This window comes from Camelus bactrianus, chromosome 34 (assembly GCF_048773025.1).
Source record: "Camelus bactrianus isolate YW-2024 breed Bactrian camel chromosome 34, ASM4877302v1, whole genome shotgun sequence".
NCBI classification, from domain to species: domain Eukaryota; kingdom Metazoa; phylum Chordata; class Mammalia; order Artiodactyla; family Camelidae; genus Camelus; species Camelus bactrianus.
The window spans coordinates 20,210,549-20,229,082 of NC_133572.1; the positions used below are offsets into that span (position 1 = coordinate 20,210,549).

Sequence of the window (18,534 nt, forward strand, 5' to 3'; positions counted from 1 at the left end):
TGTGATTCTGGGCAAGTTTACCTTCCCTATGTGTCATTCTCTGCATCTGCAAAATGGGGATGGTAATAATAATACTTTGGAGGATTGTTTTGAGGCCAAATGAAAATACACACGTGGAGTAGGTAATAATGGTGGCCTCCCCTACATCTGCACCTTCAGAACCCGAAAGGCCTTTGGCCAAATAAAACAGATGTCACAGGGTTTATTTAATTTTAGTTTGACCATTAATTATTGGGTACCTCACTGTGTGCTAAGGTTCGGGGCAGTCCTATAGTTTAGTGGCTATAGTGTGGGCTTTGGAATCAGACCGCCTAGTTTAAGATCCTGGCTCCTTCATTTACTGGCTGTGTGACCTTGGGCATGTTGTTTAACTTCTCTGTGGCTCAGTTTCCAGATGTAAAAGGAAAAGAAAAATCCTAGCAACACGTTAAGGTGGCTGTAAGAACTAAATGAGTTCATATGCAGAAAGAATCCCTCTGGCACATAGTAAGCACTCAACAGATCCTAGCCATTCATCTTTATGTTCTTATGATGGCAGATTTGGCCCCTGTCCCTCCATGCAGAGAAGCTCATGTAATTTATTTGCCGACAACCCTCCTTGAGTCTCATGAGGGCTTTGCTTCTGACTCTGTGCAACAACTTTCACACTGGTGCAGAGCGCTGTTCCAGCCTCTGACATCCTGCAGTGTCATTTCATACTCCCTCCTCTCTGTCTCTCCTGGTTTATGAGCTCTTCGAATGCAGGAACTTGCTGTTCTTTGCCTAGGACTTTGCACAATGCCTGCCACTCTTTTTTTTTTTTTTAATTGAGGTATAGTCAGTTTACAATGTTGTGTCAATTTCTGGTGCACAGCACAATTCTTCAGTCATACATGAATATACATACATTTGTTTTCATAATCTTTTTTACCATGAGCTACTACAAGATATTGAGTACATTTCCCTGTGGTATACAATATAAATTTGTTTATTTATTTTATATATACCAGTCAGTATCTGCAAATCTCAAACTCCCAGTTCATTCCTTCCCACCTCCCTCCCCCCTCCCCCCGGCAACCACAAGTCTATTCTATGTCTGAGAGTCTGTTTCTGTTTTACATGTAAGTTCATTTGTCTTTTTTTTTTTTTTTAGATTCCACGTATGAATGATATCATATGGTATTTCTCTTTCTCTTTCTGGCTTACTTCACTTAGAATTACATTCTCCAGGTCCATCCATGTTGCTGCAAATGGCATTATTTTATCAATTTTTTTGGCTGAGTAGTATTCCATTGTATAAATATACCACACCTTCTTTATCCAGTCATCTGTTGATGGACATTTAGGCTGTTTCCATGTCTTGGATATTGTAAATAGTGCTGCTATGAACATTGGGGTGCAGGTGTCTTTTTTTTTTGGTGTCTTTTTGAATTGGGGTTCCCTCTGGATATATGCCAAGGAGCCTGCTACTCTTGATTAAAAATGCTTAAGAAATATTTGTTGAGGGAGCGAGTAAAACAATGGACCCAGTGATACGTGTATGTGTGTAATTTGTACACCATCAGACAAGTTTGGTTTGCCAGTTTTCTGGCATGTAGACCACCCAGCAAGACGGATGTTTTTGGCGAGGCCAGGTGGGGAGAGTAGGGGACAGAGAAGTTGCCAGTTAGCAGGCTGCTAAGGAAAGAAGAGAGAAAAACCACAAAGAATATAGTGGCCTAGGGCTATTTAATATAGAATTCTGCCTGTTTACCTGGTGCTTTGACATTCTTCCCGGCTTACCTGCCGCCCCTGTGCCCAGAGAGGAAGCAGGGCAGTTGGTTCCTACCTGTAGTTGGGATTCTTCAAGAGGAGTCGCACGGCTGCCCACTTTGAACATGGAGATTTCCGCGTCCAGGATGGGTTGGGACTGACAGGCTGAGGTTCGAATCCAGGCTCCACCATTCCTGGTTGTCACTCTTGCCAAGTATTGATCTCTCTGAGCCTCAGGTATCTCACCTACAAAATGGGGACAATAGTGCCCAGTCGTTGTGAGTTTAGAGAACAGGTGGGTGTGTCACCTGACACATTCTAACGAAGCCCATGGGTTAGTCTGGCACATACTTTGTTTTCAACAAACAATAGGTTTTATCCTTCCGCTGCCAGGTCCCAGCTGCTGGATTAGCGCGCACTGGGTGTGAGCCTCTTCTGGCACCAAGCCTTCCTTTACCAGGCAGCCCTGGCCAACCCCCGGACATGACTCCCACAGCAAGGAGGGGCCCTTCCAGCACGCCTTCCACTGCCCTTTTTGACAAGAGGTGCCTAATACCCGGTGTCGTTAAAAAAAAGGTTTTATATCAAAAAAGTTAAGCTCTTGCAAGCTAAGCTCTCTTTTAAAAGCCATCGTACACCTCAGTAATATTTCCATAAATGTGGTTCAAAGTAAGCACTCTTATTGAGGTTTTGTTTATTTATCTTGAAAATGGAAGTGCCTCACTGTAAAAAAAAAATTTGACCCTCAGTCTAGATTTTGGACAGTCAAGAAGTATGAGTTTTTCAATATCAAATTTGGGTTAAGAAGAGCTAGATGACTTAAATTCGTTTTAATCCTTATAATCTGATAGGAAAATCTGAATCCTCTTGAAATACAGTGGAGCCACTTAAAATCGTTTTTGTGTTTCATATTCATTCATTCATGTCACAATTTACGGTTTATTATGTACAAGATACTGAGATGGGTAGATACTGTGTTTAATGGTGAAGCACATTTTTGTATAATTTATTTTCAGGTATCGCTCACTCTTTCTTACACACACGCGTGCGTGCATAATTAATTTCCCTTTTCCCCTTATGTAATTAAAAGTTAAAATAAATGAGGGTAGTGTTTCAGTTGTACTTAAGCTCTATCCAAATTTGCTTTGTTTGTAACAAGACTATGATATAACCTTATAAATATCTTAACATCATTTTTTTAAAAACTATTTTTACAGGGTAGGTTAACTATGACTCTGTGAGCAACATCTCTATCTTTTGTCTAGAAACCTTAATGATACAGTAATACCCAGTATTGTCCATAATCTGTTCACATCCAGAAAGAAAAATGATTTGAGTGTCATTATGTCTTCAGAGTCACCTAAAATCCAATCTTTTACGTGACTTACTGAGCCCTCCTACGTGGTAAAAGGCCTGAGCTTGAAGACACCCGTTGCCAAATCATTACCCATCATAGTGCTGGGTAGTAACCCTTCCGAGCTGAAAGATGGCATGCCGTAGAAGAAATGAAAGGGAGCTGACACTAGAAAGAACATTAGTGAAATCAATATTATTCAACCAGAGACAGAGCCTCCATTAACGGTATGTCAATATGACCAATTATTTCCCACAGCACTGACATCATAGCTGTATTTTTTTTCTTTGTCTTTAGGAGAGAATAGTTTTGCTTACCGTAATTGTTGAATTGTAGCCATTTGCCAGAACGTCTTCTTGGAAGTTTTTTGCATTGTCATCATTACTACTTCGAATTTGTCTTTATTTGATATCTAAACTCCTGATCGTAACTTACTTTAGTTTAAAGGTTAAGATCAATAAACTGGGCTAAGTATTCAGTAAGTTGATATGAAATCTAGAAATTCTTGATGGTACTCACTGCCCAGGGGGTAAGACGAAACAGGGAGAACTTTAAGAGTAATCAGGGGAAGAGAGGGGGAAGGTATGGTTCAAGTGGTAGAGCGCAGTCTTAGCATACACAAGGGTCCTGGGTTCAATCCCCAGGACCTCCTCTAAAAATAAATAAACCTAATTTACCTCCTGCACAAAACAACCAAAAAAGAGTAATCAGGGGGAGGGTGTAGCTCAAGTAGTAGAGTGCATGCTTAGTATGCAAGAAATACTGGGTTCGATAAAATAACCCTAATTTACCTCTCCCTCAAAACAAACAATATTAAAAAAAAAAAAAGAGTAATCAGAATTTGTAAATAAATATTTATTTTGTTAATTTTTGCTACCCCAGCTAGGCTGTAAGCTCCCTAAGTGCCGGGACAGGTATATTTTGCTTGTCATCATTTTCCCATCACCTAGTGTCTGGCGCATAGAATGCTCTAGATGAATTGTTTCTTAAAGCCTTTGTGACTTGTCATGGATTTTTGCTCAGTTTTCCGATAACTGAGTAGCTGTCAGCTTCGGAGTTCTACCACCAACGCTGCAGTGAAGCAGCCGCCGTGCTCAGGAGGGTGCAGACGGCGTTGCTGGTTCCAGACCCACCCCGTGCCTGCCACGCGCACTGTAGATGGGTGCCCCTCCTCACACCCTTCAGCACCCATGGAGGGGGGAGTTGACACTTCAGTCTCTGCTAGAGCTGCAACTGAGAAGGAAAACTCCTCCGTGGAGCAGTCGGGACCCGGCCTCACACCTCCTGTCTAAATCCCACACCGGTGTGTGTCTCTGGTGGCCCCTAGATCATACGCAAAAGCCTACCTTCAAGGCAGTCTAGGAAATGCAATTTTAAATTTTATTTTAGTTTTTATTGAGGGGGGAGGTAATTAGGTTTATTCATTTATTTATTTTTAGAGGCGGTACTGGGGATTGAGCCCAGCACCTTGTGTATGCTAAGCATGTGTTCTACCACTTGAGCTATACCCTCCCCCCAAGAAAGTGCAATTTTTTATGTTTCAAGCTTCTGCCGGGAAGAAGGCTCATTCATTAGAAAGAAGTTGGAATGGATGTTAAGCACCACCAATCTACTGCATCCATTCTAACTCCTTTTCAAGTTTACATTCCTTTAGCAATCCTTGGAAAAATGCAAAGTAGGTGATGATTTTTCAAGGCCCCAAAATAATTGACAAGTGAAGGGGGGTGGTTAAGAGTGTGGCCTCCAGAGTCCTGCTGTCTGAAGTCAAACCCTCTTTCCCCTCTATGTGCCCCAACTGCCAGATCTGCAGATGGGCATAATCTTGCTTCAAAATACGAGTTTGAGGAATAAATGAGATAAAGAATGTGATATGCTTAGCACATGCCTGGCTAATGGTAATTTACCAGTAAATGTTACCTAAATATTGTAATTCTAATTCTTATTCATCAAAGTCTCATTTCCTAATGGGAAATAGAGGTCCTTTGATTAAAAAATAAACTTTGAATTCCATTATAATAGATTTTTATGTGAGAATGTTAACAGATCTCATTTAATTCCTCCTGGTTCCTTTTTGTTCATTCATACAGTAATTGAGGGTTTACTGTGCATAATTGAGTTGGGTTGATATTCTAGTTTTATCTGATATAAATTCTTATTTATTTTTTATTGAAGTATAGTCAGTTACAATGTGTCAATTTCTGGTGTACAGCAGACTCTGAGTGATTACAATGTGTCCATGTAAATTTGTTGATGGGAACAAATGCACCTTGGTGGGGGATCTGATAATTTGATAAATTACGCAGGTGTGGGGACAGGGAAGTACATGGGAAATCTCTGTACCTTCTGCTCAATTTTGCTGTGAACCTAAAACTTTCCTAAAAGCCTATTTTTAAAAAATGAAAAAAATAAATTCTGGTGTACAGCATAATGTCCTAGTCGTGTGTGTGTGTGTGTGTGTGTGTGTGTGTGTGTATATATATGCATATATATATATTCATCTTCATATTCTTTTTCATTAAAGGTTATTACAAGATATTGATTATAGTTCCCTGTGCTTATACAGAAGAAATTTTTTTAATCTATTTTTTTATGTAGTGGTTATCATTTGCAAATCTTAAACTCCCAAATTTATCCCTTCTCACCCCCTTTCCCCTGGTATTGTTTACTATGTCTGTGAGTCTGTGTCTGTTTTGTAGATGAGTTTATTCGTGTCCTCTTTTTTCTTTTTTCTTCTTTTTTTTTTAGGCTATACATTTGAGTGATAAATTGATATAAATTCTTAATACGTGCTCATTGTGTAGAATTTGACAATAAGGAAATATATAGAGAATAATACTAAATTACTTATAATCATACTATACAGAGCTAACTGTTGGTAACAAAGTGATATTTTCCTCTCTTTTCCTGCCTTGCATATTTAAGTTTTTTTAAAAGATATTGTATATTCAGTTTGTATCCTGCTTGTTCACTGAAAGTTATATTAGGACCTTGGAAAACATTTTAATGGCTTGATAATATTTTATTGTATGGAGTATAAAAGTTATTGTTCTCAGTGTTTGAGTATTACAGTAAAATCTTTTGAACATGATTCTGCTGCTCGCCAAATACTCCACGTGCCCCCTTACATTTCCCAGCTTCCCTGTTAGCTGAGTCAGGATCCTGAGACGAGCTTTAGACAATGACCTGAGAACAGAATTCACTAGTGTCACTTCCAGGCCGAGGCAGCTGACAGCCAGCGTGTTTCCTTTGTCCCTTTCTTCCCCTGCTGAAATGAACTTGGAGGGGGGGTAGTCCAGATGGCATAACTGGAGGAGGGCAGCCCCATCTACGTTCAGCTTTGTTGAGTTAAACCATTGAGATTTCACAGATTTTTCTGCTTAGCAGCTTCTGTTAATTACCCTGATAATTTATGGAATTTGTCTTGTTTATCAGTGGTATTGATTTACTAGTACATCTTTTTCTTTTCTTTTTTTTTGCAGTTTTAATGGCCAGGCTCTTTTGCACCAGTTCTCAGTAGTTCACAATCAGTTCTTTCCAGCGTGTAAACTGAAGATAGATCAGACTATATGGTTCAAAAGTGAAAGACTCAAGAAAGTTTACTACCACATAATCTGTGCTTGTCTTCTCTTTTTTATTGACATCAAACCAGTCAGGATGTTAGACTACAAAATGCTCACTGCATGGAAGAAAAATGGATTGAGAAAGTCCCTGCTGTTAAATGAAAGTTTATGGTATTTGTTATAGAGGCAATTAAGGTAATTAGTGAAAGCCAATATAACCGGCCTCTGCTCCTTAGTCCTGAGTGTCAAAATGGAACTTTGCAATGTCCTCCCGGAAACCCCTTTCAATAGCACGTTGATAGTTAGAGAGGTTGTTCTTCAGGGGCCTCAAAGGACAAAAGTGAATCCATTAACACTGCAGAAAACAATCTGACTGCTGCAGGGCGAAAAAGGATCAAGAGGTAAAATGGAGTTGAGAAGGTCACAGGAGCTAATTGTCAGTATTTCTGCTCTTCATCAAAATTGTTTTTAACGAGCTCCCTGATAGCTGTGCGTGCTGACGGCTAGGTCAACATGGCAAGTCTAGGATCACAGGGGCGGAATTAGGTGACACTGCCCTGCTTTGGCTGAACCGAGGGAGACGTCCCCTAGAGAAAGAGCCAGAGGGGACCATGATAGGTTAGACAGAGCATCCTTGAGGGCTTGAATTTCACTTCAGCCTCAGAGGAATTGCCACAAAGATGAATTGGGTTTATGAGTATATATACTCATAGAATAGAATATATGAATATATATTCATAATACAGGATATTATGAGAACAAAGACTAGAATTACCAGAAGAGATATTTGAAAAGAGACTGCAGATTGACTGTTTAGATTTATATTTGAAGAGATGCTCAGTCAAAATCCATTTTTCAAGAGGATTTGGCAATTAGCCTTAGGCTAATTTATAACTTGACTGATTTGAAGATTTGCAAGGATTCAACTATTCAAAAACAAAACGCAGTAAAAGTATAAAAATAGACAAAGAACAGATTTCTTCTGTACAGCACAGGGAACTATACTCAGTACCTTGTAATAACCTTTAATGAAAAAGGATATGAAAATGGATATATACATATGTATGACTGGGACATTATGCTGTATATCAGAAATTGACACATTGTAACTGACTATACTTCAATTAAAAAAAAAACACTGTAAAAGGATGCAGAATACCTAGAAACTGGAAAAATACATTCAAGAATCTTGAAGGGGTTCTTTTATAAAAGGAGATTTGTAGATAATCTTTACTGAATTGTTTCCACCAGAAAGGTCTATCTCAGTTAACAGATTATGTTAATCAGACTACGAGTGTCCAACTGTTGTTACAGTGTATTAAACTGTGGTGGTTCTCAGTCGGGGGCTATTTTGTCTCTCCTCCCCCTCCCGTCGCGTCTGGTTGTCACGACCAGAGGAACTAGGGGAACGCTGCTGCCATCTAGTGGGTAGAGGCTAGGATGCCGCTAAACATCCAGACATCCTCCATCGCACAGGACAGTCCCTACAACAAAGAACCATTCAGCCAACGATGTCATTACTGCCCAGGCTGAGAAATCCTGAGTTTAAGTAAACCGGGGGACTTGTATTGGAATGAAAAAAAAAAAGGATAAAAATTGGGGGAAATGAAAGCTAACCACATTTGTTAAGTCTCTGTCCAACACAGTGCCTAAAGTCGGGGTATAGATGCGGTGTCTACCTCTAGTCCCAGGTTGGAATCCTTGGTGAGGGCAAGTTTCTTGACCTCTCTAAGCCTCAGTTTCCAAAAAAGTGAGAATGATAGTAATATTTGCCTTGTAGGTTTTTGTGAAAATTAAACGAGAACACATAATAAGTGCTTGGCATGGTGCCTGACGATCTTTAAACGCCCAGTAAGTGGTAGCTGTAATCAGCATAGAAATCAGATTGCAAAGAGTTACTCCACGTGTTTGCATTAATTATCACAGGGTCATGAGTTTTAAATACCTATTTCTCAGGTTATATTTAAAAATTTTCTACCATAGCATGCAGTATTTGTATTGTAAGAAAACAATAAACTTGCTTTAAACTAATTCAAAAGGAAGCTTCAGATTTCATATCATAAATTCTAAATATTCTTTGCTCTTTTCCAAAGTCAAGTCTAGGTTATGCAGATCACAAAATAATCAGATATTTTCAGTGGCCACTTAATTTACAAGTGTGTGAAAACTGCTATTGGAATGAAATAAAAATAAGAAATAGAATGGTTGCAAGTATTCTGAGATAGAAAATCAAAGATGCATTTATGACAGACGGGAGAATGGATTACAGGATTTGGTTTTGTTGAAGTTATTCATATATTCGTGTTTTGCTCAGATTTTTAAATTATTTCTCCTTTTATGGGCACATAGCAATTTCAGGGAAGTAGCTGAGAGTCATTCTTATTTGATATGGATTTTCCTAGTGTCAGGTCACATGTGAACCCCAGAATGAGTCTTGTGTAGTGGTTAAGACACAGAGTCTGAAGCCTGGCTTCCTTTCATCAAATCCCAGCCTTGCAGGACGTTTGGTTCTGTCCAAAACATCCGTAAGCCAATTGCTTCATGCCAAAAAGTGCTTGAAACTTGGTCCTATCCAGAATATCCATGATCATATTTGGCCCGTGCCAAATGGTTTGAACGGGACCAAATATCAAAGCCCTTTTGGCATGGATCAAATGGCTTACGGATGTTTTGCACAGAACCAAATGTCTGCTAACCAATCCGAGCCTTACCACTCATTAGCTTTTTGATCTTGGGGAAGTAACTTAACTTCCTTGTGACTTAGTTTCCTCACCTTTAAAAAGGAAGTAATAGAGGGGAGGGGCTCAGTGGTAGAGTGCATGCTTAGCATAAATGAGTTCTTGGGTTCAATTCTCAGTACCTCTGTTAAAAAATATATAAACTTAAATTATGCCCCCCCAAATCTAAAAGTAAGTAAGTAAAAAAACCTAAATTACCTGCCCCCCAAAATCAACAAATAAATAAAGTAGTTTTTTAAAAAAAGGAAACTATAATGTCCTTATATTAAGTTTAAAAGGAGATGACATGTATTTTTATTTATATAAATAAATATATTTTCTTCCATCTAAACAATGCCTGGCTCATATAGGGCTTATGTAAGTGCTTACTATTATTATTGAAAGTTGGATATATATATTTTTCATTAATAGACTTTATTTTTTAGAGCAATTTCAGGTTCACAACAGAATTGAGCAGAAAATACAGAGAGTTTGCACACAGCCCTCCCCACCCACACATACATACTCCCCTACCCTCAACATCCCTCATCCGTGTGGCATGTTTGGTACAATCGATTACCGGAAAGTTGGGTATATTTTTTTAATGTCTTTTTTTTTTTAACTTGTTGCAGAGAAGAATGACACAACACTAATTTTGGTCAAACGAAGGTAATTTTGATAGACACTCTTCAACATGTCAGTGAGAAGTATCAGACTGCTGTGTACTGATTAGCTCAGTTACAGAACTGCTTACCTGTGCTGTCAGTGACATCAGATTAGCTTGTTATTTAGAACTGGCTACTAAGGCATGACCGAGCTGTTCCAAGTTGTAGTTCTTGGTCACACACCTTCCTCGCCTCCCACTCTTTCTCGAGGAGGGCCTCCCATTTACATGTTGGAATCACGAGGTAGAGTCTGAGGATGCAAGCACACTTTCGTGTCTCTGGTGGGAGAGGGAAGGCTTCTAAGTTCCCTTTCTCCCGGTGCAGTTTCTTGTTCCTTCTTTTCCACATACCTGGTAAGACCTGGCCGCAGTGACCTTCTGCTTTGAAGGGCCCCGTTCAGGACTGAGGAGCAAGGCCAGGTGAGGGTCCAGGGGCGTGGAATGGAAGCTGGCTGCTCGGGGCTCTCCTGTCCTGACCTTGAGGGGAAAGCCGGGGACGGTCCTGGAGATCGAGATGAGAACAGTTCCCTGGCGTTTGGCTGGCAGGAGCCAGCGGCTGCCCACTGGTAACGTCTGTGCTGAGAAGTTTTAGGCTCAGGCTACCTCAGCAAAGCTCAGCAAGGTAGAAACTTTGGACGCGAACGAAGCACTAGCTCAGGTCCTGAGTGGATCCAAACCGGATTCCTGAGAAGGATGCTGACTTGGGCCTGTCTGTTCTGCGGAGACGGGATGGCCTTGCACCTGGATGGGAACCCTGGTGGGAGCTTTCATTTCCTTAGTCGCAGTGGGTGCGGTGATGATTTCTGCCACGTCTGAGCATCTGGGCGTCGTTAGCACGGCAGGCTCGGTCAGGACTGTGCTGGGAACTGTCGATTTTCTCCTTAAAAGTTCAACTGAAAAAATTATTTTTATGAAAAATAATATATGAAACAATATTTACTCTCATACTTAGCAGGAGCATTCTACATACTTGTTGACCTGTTGAATCTACCCTGGGCATCTGAAGCTGTGTCCTCTAGGTGAGTGTCTTTGGAAGTCGGCTGCGGGAGCCTTTGAGGCTTTCCAAGGAGGAGAGACAGTGATGGGAAGGAAAGGTGTAGCTTTGCTTCCATCTGTTTTATATTCTAGATTTCTCTAGAACGTTCTCTTTGAAGAAAAGTTTTCAACCACATTTTGAAAACCACTTTTGTAGGCAGATGACATCCTTGGATCACCTAGGTCATTGAACAGCTTTTATTGGAAACCTACCCGTGTTGCTTTAGCTTCCCAAAGAAACACCTTCACCAAATTGTGTTTCAAAGTTATGCTTTTAAATTATACTTCACTATTATAGAAGAGCTGGCTTTTTCTGTGCAACCATAGGATTCAAGTCCTTTGAACATGTGTTCCCAAATGAAACATATCTCTGAGTTTAATCCTAAGAAAATCTTGTTTCTCTAGAGAATGAGCATAATTCCTCTTCTCTGATGATGCAAATTATGTAATTATTTTATTTCCAGCTTTTCTCTTAGACATCCTGCAATTCTGAGCTACATTTTATGCACAATCACAGAAATGATATTGAGTTTTAGGATCAGAACATTTGTTTCTTCTTGTTCTTTACCTGTTTTATTATTTTCTTTCCATTTGCTCCTATATGCCTCTTTGCAGGCTGCCTCAGATGCTTTTTGGAATGAGGCAGGGTATAAATTCAATAAATAATATGTGTCTAAACCATTTGCCAACAAAACCTTTTTGGGACAGAGCCTAAACATTACTTACATAAAAAGATCTGGTTGCCACCTTCTGTAGGAATATTTTTTGCTCATTTCCCTGTAGTGTACTTTATTCTTTCTTTATTTTTTTAAACACTTTTATTGTGGTATGATTCCTGTACAGTAAACTACACATATCTCAGATGAACAGTTGATGGATTTTGAAAGCTGTACACACCCGTGAAACCAGCACCGCAATCAAGACAGCTGACATTTCCATCACTCCCCAAGAGGTGCACATTTCAAATTCCCAATTTATCCCTTCCCACCCCCTTATTTTTTAAGAGTTGCAGTATTTTAGTTCACTTAATAGAAGGCTCATGGATGTGGGTTCTGTGTTGACAGCAGGCGAAGCCTTACTTTCAGTATCACTTTACAGATTGTTACTCTTACTCTCGTGGGCTGGCATGTGTTGTGTGTCCAGAATTTGACGAAGGGTCTTATTGGTTTGAATATAGATTAGAGGGGCACTGAATTTTAGAATTTGGAGCGGCATAAGAAATCATCTAGCCCAGTGATTCTCAAGTAGGAGACATCTGGCAATGTCTAGAGGGACTTTTGGTTGTCAAATCTGGGGTGGAGGCTCCTGCCACCTAGGACTGGAGGCCAGGGATGGTGTTAAGCACTGCACAACGCAGGGGACAGCCCCCCGCCCCCAGCGTCAGTGCTGCCAAGGTTGGAAACTCTGATTTAGTACAGTCACGTAATTTTTCAGACAAATTGAGGCCCGGAGAGGTTGAGTGACTTGTTCTTCAAATATAAGATTTAAAATGGGGGTGGAGTGCATGCTTGGCACACATGAGGTCCTGGGTTCAATCCCCAGTAGCTCCATTAAATAAATAAAAAAAGCCAATTACCCCCCCCCCACCACCACCAAAGGAGAAAAACCATCATTTCCTACAGCCAATTAAAACATGCCAGCTTTCCATGTTCCTGTGCAAGATTTGGTCTTCAGTGTTACTAAAATAATTAGCCAAACTTGTTCTTAAAATAGTGAAATGATAAGAAATTTCTTTTTGAGACTGAGATCAAGGCAAAGAGGTTCTTAAGGGAAGACTGTTCTCAGAAATTCAGTGCCCTCCCTGTGGGTGCCTCTCCACGGGAACATTGTACATTCTTGCCCCAATGAAGTTGAATGTGGCTGCTTGACTAGCGTGGGCCTGTAAAACGTGAGACGGATGTCCCCCTCAAGTGGACGCCTCGGGAGCCCCTGCGTGGTGTGCCGTGTCCTCGCCTCCCTCTGCCAGCACTGTTGGCAGCGTTCTGGGCGAGGGCAGGGCTGGCAGCCTGCTCTTAAAGCCACAGCCCGCCCTGATGAGGATGTGATGGGGACTAGAAATTAAACCTTTGCTGTTGTTTTAAAAATGTAATCACATCATAAATCAGGTCCCCAGGAAGTGTGAGATACAGTTTTCCCACACAGAGCACGATTTGATGTTTTCCTTTCCTTCATCACTTAGGTCTGCACACACAGCATTCAGTACTTTCTTCCTGTTCTGCGGTACCTCGCCCAGGGCGCCTTTTGTTCCCACCCATCTGGAGTAAACAGAATATATCATTGTCCTGTTCTGGCTGAGCTAGCAATATAAATGCTTTCTTTTTTTGTTATTTGTATATTCATGTTTTTAAAACCACAGTACTGGAACTGCTGGAATTGAGCACTGGCCCTAAAGATGGATTTCTCCTTCCTTTTTTGGCATCAGTTTTCCCTACCTTTCCCCTCCCCCTGTTTGTTTCTACTTGGGACTGAGTGCTGATGCAGCCATTACTGGTTGGCTTTTATCTGCCTCTCTGTGGTAAGTCCAGAACAACCAGGTACCCGAAGAGGGCGGAGTAAGTGGTCGGTGGGGCACTGTGAGTGTCGCTAGCTGGAGTCACCGAGCTGCTGGGGTCTTTGTGAGAGGGAAGTTTGCTCTTATACTAGGCACTGGCGACATAGAGATGAAAAGACAAAGTTTCTTCACTCAGAAACCTTGGAAATAGAGTTGTCAGCAAGTTTCTTTCTTTCTTTCTTTCTTAATTGAAGTATCGTCAGTTACAATGTGTCAGTTTCTGGTGCGCAGCATAATGTCCCAGTCATGCATATACATACATATATTCGTTTTCATATTCTTTGAGCTACTTTCTGATCATAACACTTTAACGTGGAAGAAAAGCTCTCCCAGAGAAAAGGCAACAATAGATTCAGAGTCTGGAGCTTTTTAAGGGTAGATCTGGCTTAATTCACCTTCTTCTCACTCACCCCCTACCCACCACTGGTCCTATTCATAACTCAGTTTTTAAAGATAGAAGGAAGTCCCAAGACTCAGCCCCTGTTACCTCTTTCCTGCGTGGGGAAGTCTGAAGTGTCTAATCCTTCAGGGCTTTTATGAAGGGTTGGTGTTACTCACAGAAGACTCTGACATGGGTAGGACAGAATAACTATTAAAAAAAAATTCTTTTAGTGGGGGAGGTAATTAGGTTTATTTACTTATTTTAATGGAGGTATTGGGGGAGAACCCAAGACCTGGTGCGTGCTAAGCATGCACTCTACCACTGAGCTATCCCTACCCCCTCTGCCCTGCACCCAGAATATCTCCCATTCCTTTGTGTGCTTACCACGTGCCAGAGCTGGGGGTCCACTGTTAAGTAAGACAGGCAAGGCCTTTGCCGGCTGGGTGCTCACGTTCTAGACATTGGTTATATTGATCTCCATTCCATGCTATGCCTCAGGCCAAGTCATTCTCCATTCTGTTTCTCATCTTTAATTGTGCATTGTTCCGTTGTCAAAGCAGCGTCACCAGGTATGGTTATGCCAGTTGACAGCATAACGCAACTAATATCAACAACATAAAATGCGTGAATTTACCACCTGCCTCTGCTCTCCGCTGGCTGGCCGGCCAGGGGTCCCGCTCTGGCTCAGGTAGTGCTGTAGCCAACTGCCATCAGTTGTCTGCATCCTAGATACAAGCTTCCACTTGAATTCCCCAGCACTCTGCCCTGTTTACCTGATGGGCTGTTTCAACACTAGCAGCTGCAGGGCTGAGATAAGCTTTGTGTCAACTTTCTCTCTCAACTATCTGGGAGAGCTTAAGGGATCATTTTTGTAAATGTTCTCTTAAGGAAGCGAGGAAGGGTGGAAGGAAGAAGGGAAGAAAAAAGAAAGGAAGGGAGGGAGGGATGGAGGGAGAAAGAAGGAAAGCAGAGTCTTGCTCACCTAGTTGTAACTTGAGTTTTGCCTCTTTTCTTACAAATATCGCAGCTCAGAGACAGGTCAGACACCCTGAAACAATAATGTCTTGCTCCAAGCCCAGTGCTCATCAGCCCTTTAGAAATTATGAGCCAGGTTTTTTACTTTGGTTTTCCTCTCTGAAAAAAATCACTTAAACTTAAATAAAGTTACCAGATGTAGTCATCAAACGCTTAGGAAACTTGCACATATTTGGAATTCAGTAAATATTTGTTGGGTAAACGAATGTGAACTCTGTTGGAATTGCTTATTCCACAAATGGTCTCTTAGCAAGATTTTCAGAAACTATTTTTGTATTAAATCAGAAAACAAAACAAAGAAACAGTCTGTTTCTTCCTACAGAGTTTTAAAATGGCTTTTACATGATGCTCTTGAACAGATTTTAATCTTGTTTATGGTTGAAATAAAAAGCCATCATCATGTTTTTCTTTTGGGTATTTCATTGTTTTCCCCCATAATTCATAGATGTTCTTTGTCTGTTATGAATATTATAATTTTGTCTGTCTTGAAAATAGTTTTTTTCTTCTGTGCTGTTTCTCTATTGAGTTTATGTATCTTTTGCCTGACAAAAATAGGAAACGTCTACACTGTGAAGTGTATGTGTATTTTCCTTTCTAGTTTATTTTCTGGTTTACACAGAAAATGTCTACCAGATCCTTAAGTTATATAAATATTCTTAAATTTCTTCTAAATTTTTAAAATTATATTTTCCAGTTAAAGCCTTCATCCACTGGAATTATTCTGTATTTATTTTCTTCCAGTTGGATAACCAATTGTGTCAGCATAATTAAACTACCCTATGAAATGAATTGCTATCTCTGTGTCAGTAGTCACATCTTTTCCCATATTTCCTGTTCTGCTCCATTGATCTACCTTCCTATGATTAGGCCAGTATAATGTTTGAAAACATTGTCACTCACAGAAATTCAAAAATAGTAGAGGCTCCCTTCATTATTTTTGATTTTTATAATTTTCTTGGTTACTTCCAGATTTTTGTTTCTCAATATATGTAGTTATAAATCATTTAGCTCCAAAACCTCATTGAGATTCTAACTGGAATCACATTACATCTTTTGATTTTATGAGTATGGAACGTATTTTTGTTTATTCAAATCTTTCGTGCTTTTTAAATATGGGTTTTAGTTTTCTTCATATAGCATTTGTTCTTTTCCTACAATATTTTATGGTTTTTTGGAAATGGAATTTAAAAAATTTCTCATTCTACCTGGCTATTGTAAGTATAGGGAAACGTGATTGATTTTTATTAGTGCTTCATTTATTTGTTTTATAGTATTTGTTATTTGCAAGCATTTATTAGCTGATCTTTTCTGTTTTGTTTTTTTTTTTTCCTGTTTTGAATGTAAGCCCAAGGTAGATCATATTTACCTTGCTCACCATTTTATTCCAGCAGGTCGAATGAATGTGTCTTAAAAAGAGTTGAAGAGGAGATTCAACAATTTTTGCTATTTTCCCTTTTCTTTAAAAAAAAATGTGTTTCTACCACATACAAGACTTTTAACATCCTTGGATTTCTGCTCCCAATAAATAATTGGGGAAGATTATCTCATTTTTTCCTTAATTAAAAAAAAAACCCAACTTTTTTGAAGTATATACTTTATATATCAAAAATCACCCATTTTAAATGCACAATGAAATGATTTTTCGTAAATGTACTGAACATTTTTGCCCTCTTGCTCATTTATAGTTAATTTCTGTTCCCATCCCCACCTCTAGGCAACCTCTAGTCTACTTTTTGTTTCAATGGATTTGCCTATTCTGGACATTTCATGTAAATGAGATCATATACTATGTGACCTTTGTGACTGGCTTCTTTCAACCTGGCATAATTTTGTTTTTTTTAAATTGAAGCATAGTCAGTTTACAATGTTGTGTCAATTTCTGGTGTACACCATAATGATTCAGTCATACATATACATACATATATTCGTTTTCATGTTCTTTTCATTATAGGTTACAAGATACTGAATGTAGTTTCCTGTATTATACAGTAGAAATGTGCTGTTTATCTATTTTATATATAGTAGTTAATATTTGCAAATCTCAAACTCCCAGTTTATCCCTTCCCACCCCTTTCGCTCAGCATAATGTTGCTGAAGTTCATCCATGTTGATGACTTCATTCCTTTACTGCTAAAAATATTCTATTGGATGGATATATACCACATTTTGTCTGTCCATTCATTAGTTGTTGGATATTTAGATTGTTTCCATTTTGGGGTTAGTATGAATAAGGCTGCTGTGAACATCATAGGCGAGTCTTTGTGTGGAAATGTTTTCATTTTCCTTGGGTAGGTACCTAGAAATGGAACACCTGGTTCATTTTATGGTTTTTGAGAAATTGCTGCACTGTTTTCCAAAGTGACTGCACCATTTCATATTTTTAGCAGCAGTGTAAAAGTTTCCCAGTTTCTCCTTCCTAAAGTTTTTCCTCCCGATTCATTGATGTACGATTGAGATATTATTTACATTGAAGTAGAGTTTACATGATACAGTGCTCAGATCTTAAGTGTGCAATTCAGTGACCGCTGTGTCAATCAAGATACGGAACATTTCCATCATTCTGGAAGGTCCCCTTGTCTCTTGCCCCTTGGATGCAATTACTGTTCTGATTCCTGTCCTTGTACATTGGTGTTGTCTGTTCTAGAATTTCCTATAAACCAGCCCATACAGCTCTTTGGTTTGGGCTTCTTCACTTAATGTAAAATTTTTGAGGTTCATCAGTATTACTTATCTCTGCAGTTTGTTCTTTTTTAATTGCTGACAGTATTTAAAAAAAATTTTTTTTTGTTTTTGATTTTCTGGAGGGGAAGGTAATCAGGTTTATTTATTTTTTCATGGAGGTACTGGGGACTGAACGCAGGGCCTTGTGCTCGCTAGGCAAGCATTCTACCACTGAGCTATAACGTCCCCCCACCGAGAGTATTTCAGTATATGAATGCACCACATTTTGTTTATCTGTTTACCTTTGAGTCATTTTTAGTTTATGATTGTTTGGAACAAAGCTACTGTTAAACATTCTTGCATAAGTCTTTTTGTGGACATGCTTTCATTTTTCTTGTGTAAATACCCAAGAGGGTAATTGCTGGGTCATAAGATCATTGTATGTTATCTACTGATTTGTATGTGATATTAAGTTACATTACAACATTCTATAAGAACTAGAGTTTTTAAAATATCATGTCTGATTTTCTAAGTAATTGTACAATTTGCTGATACATATAATTTTATCTTTTATGATACTTTACTGATTATTTAATTTTCTTGTATAGAACCTCCTTAAAAATTCAATAGTAATGGAGATATTTGTTGTGCTTTTTGTTTCTGATTTTAATGGAAATGGTTTTGTTTCTGATTTTAATGGAAATGCTTCGATGCATCCTCATTTGGTATGATGTTTGCTTTTGGTAAATAGTCTTTATCATATTTAAAATTTTTTAGCTTTTTCTATTTTACTTAACTGCAGAATTATACTAGTACATTGTCGGAATCTCTCAGTGTTTCCCTT

The 18,534-nt window shown here is 39.3% G+C and overlaps 1 protein-coding gene across 10 annotated transcripts in view; it reads left to right on the plus strand.

Moving 5' to 3' along the window:
- Positions 1-18,534, plus strand: part of BICD1 (BICD cargo adaptor 1) — a 172,499-nt gene that overhangs the window by 42,138 nt on the left and 111,827 nt on the right. Inside the window, exon 1 of one of the 10 annotated variants that reach the window (XM_074357301.1) lies at positions 13,372-13,576. The exons of the other annotated variants lie outside the window; for them this stretch is intronic. The gene's annotated coding sequence lies outside the window, so the exon portion shown is untranslated. Of the gene's footprint in view, positions 1-13,371; positions 13,577-18,534 lie in introns of those variants that run through there. 10 annotated transcript variants of the gene reach the window in all.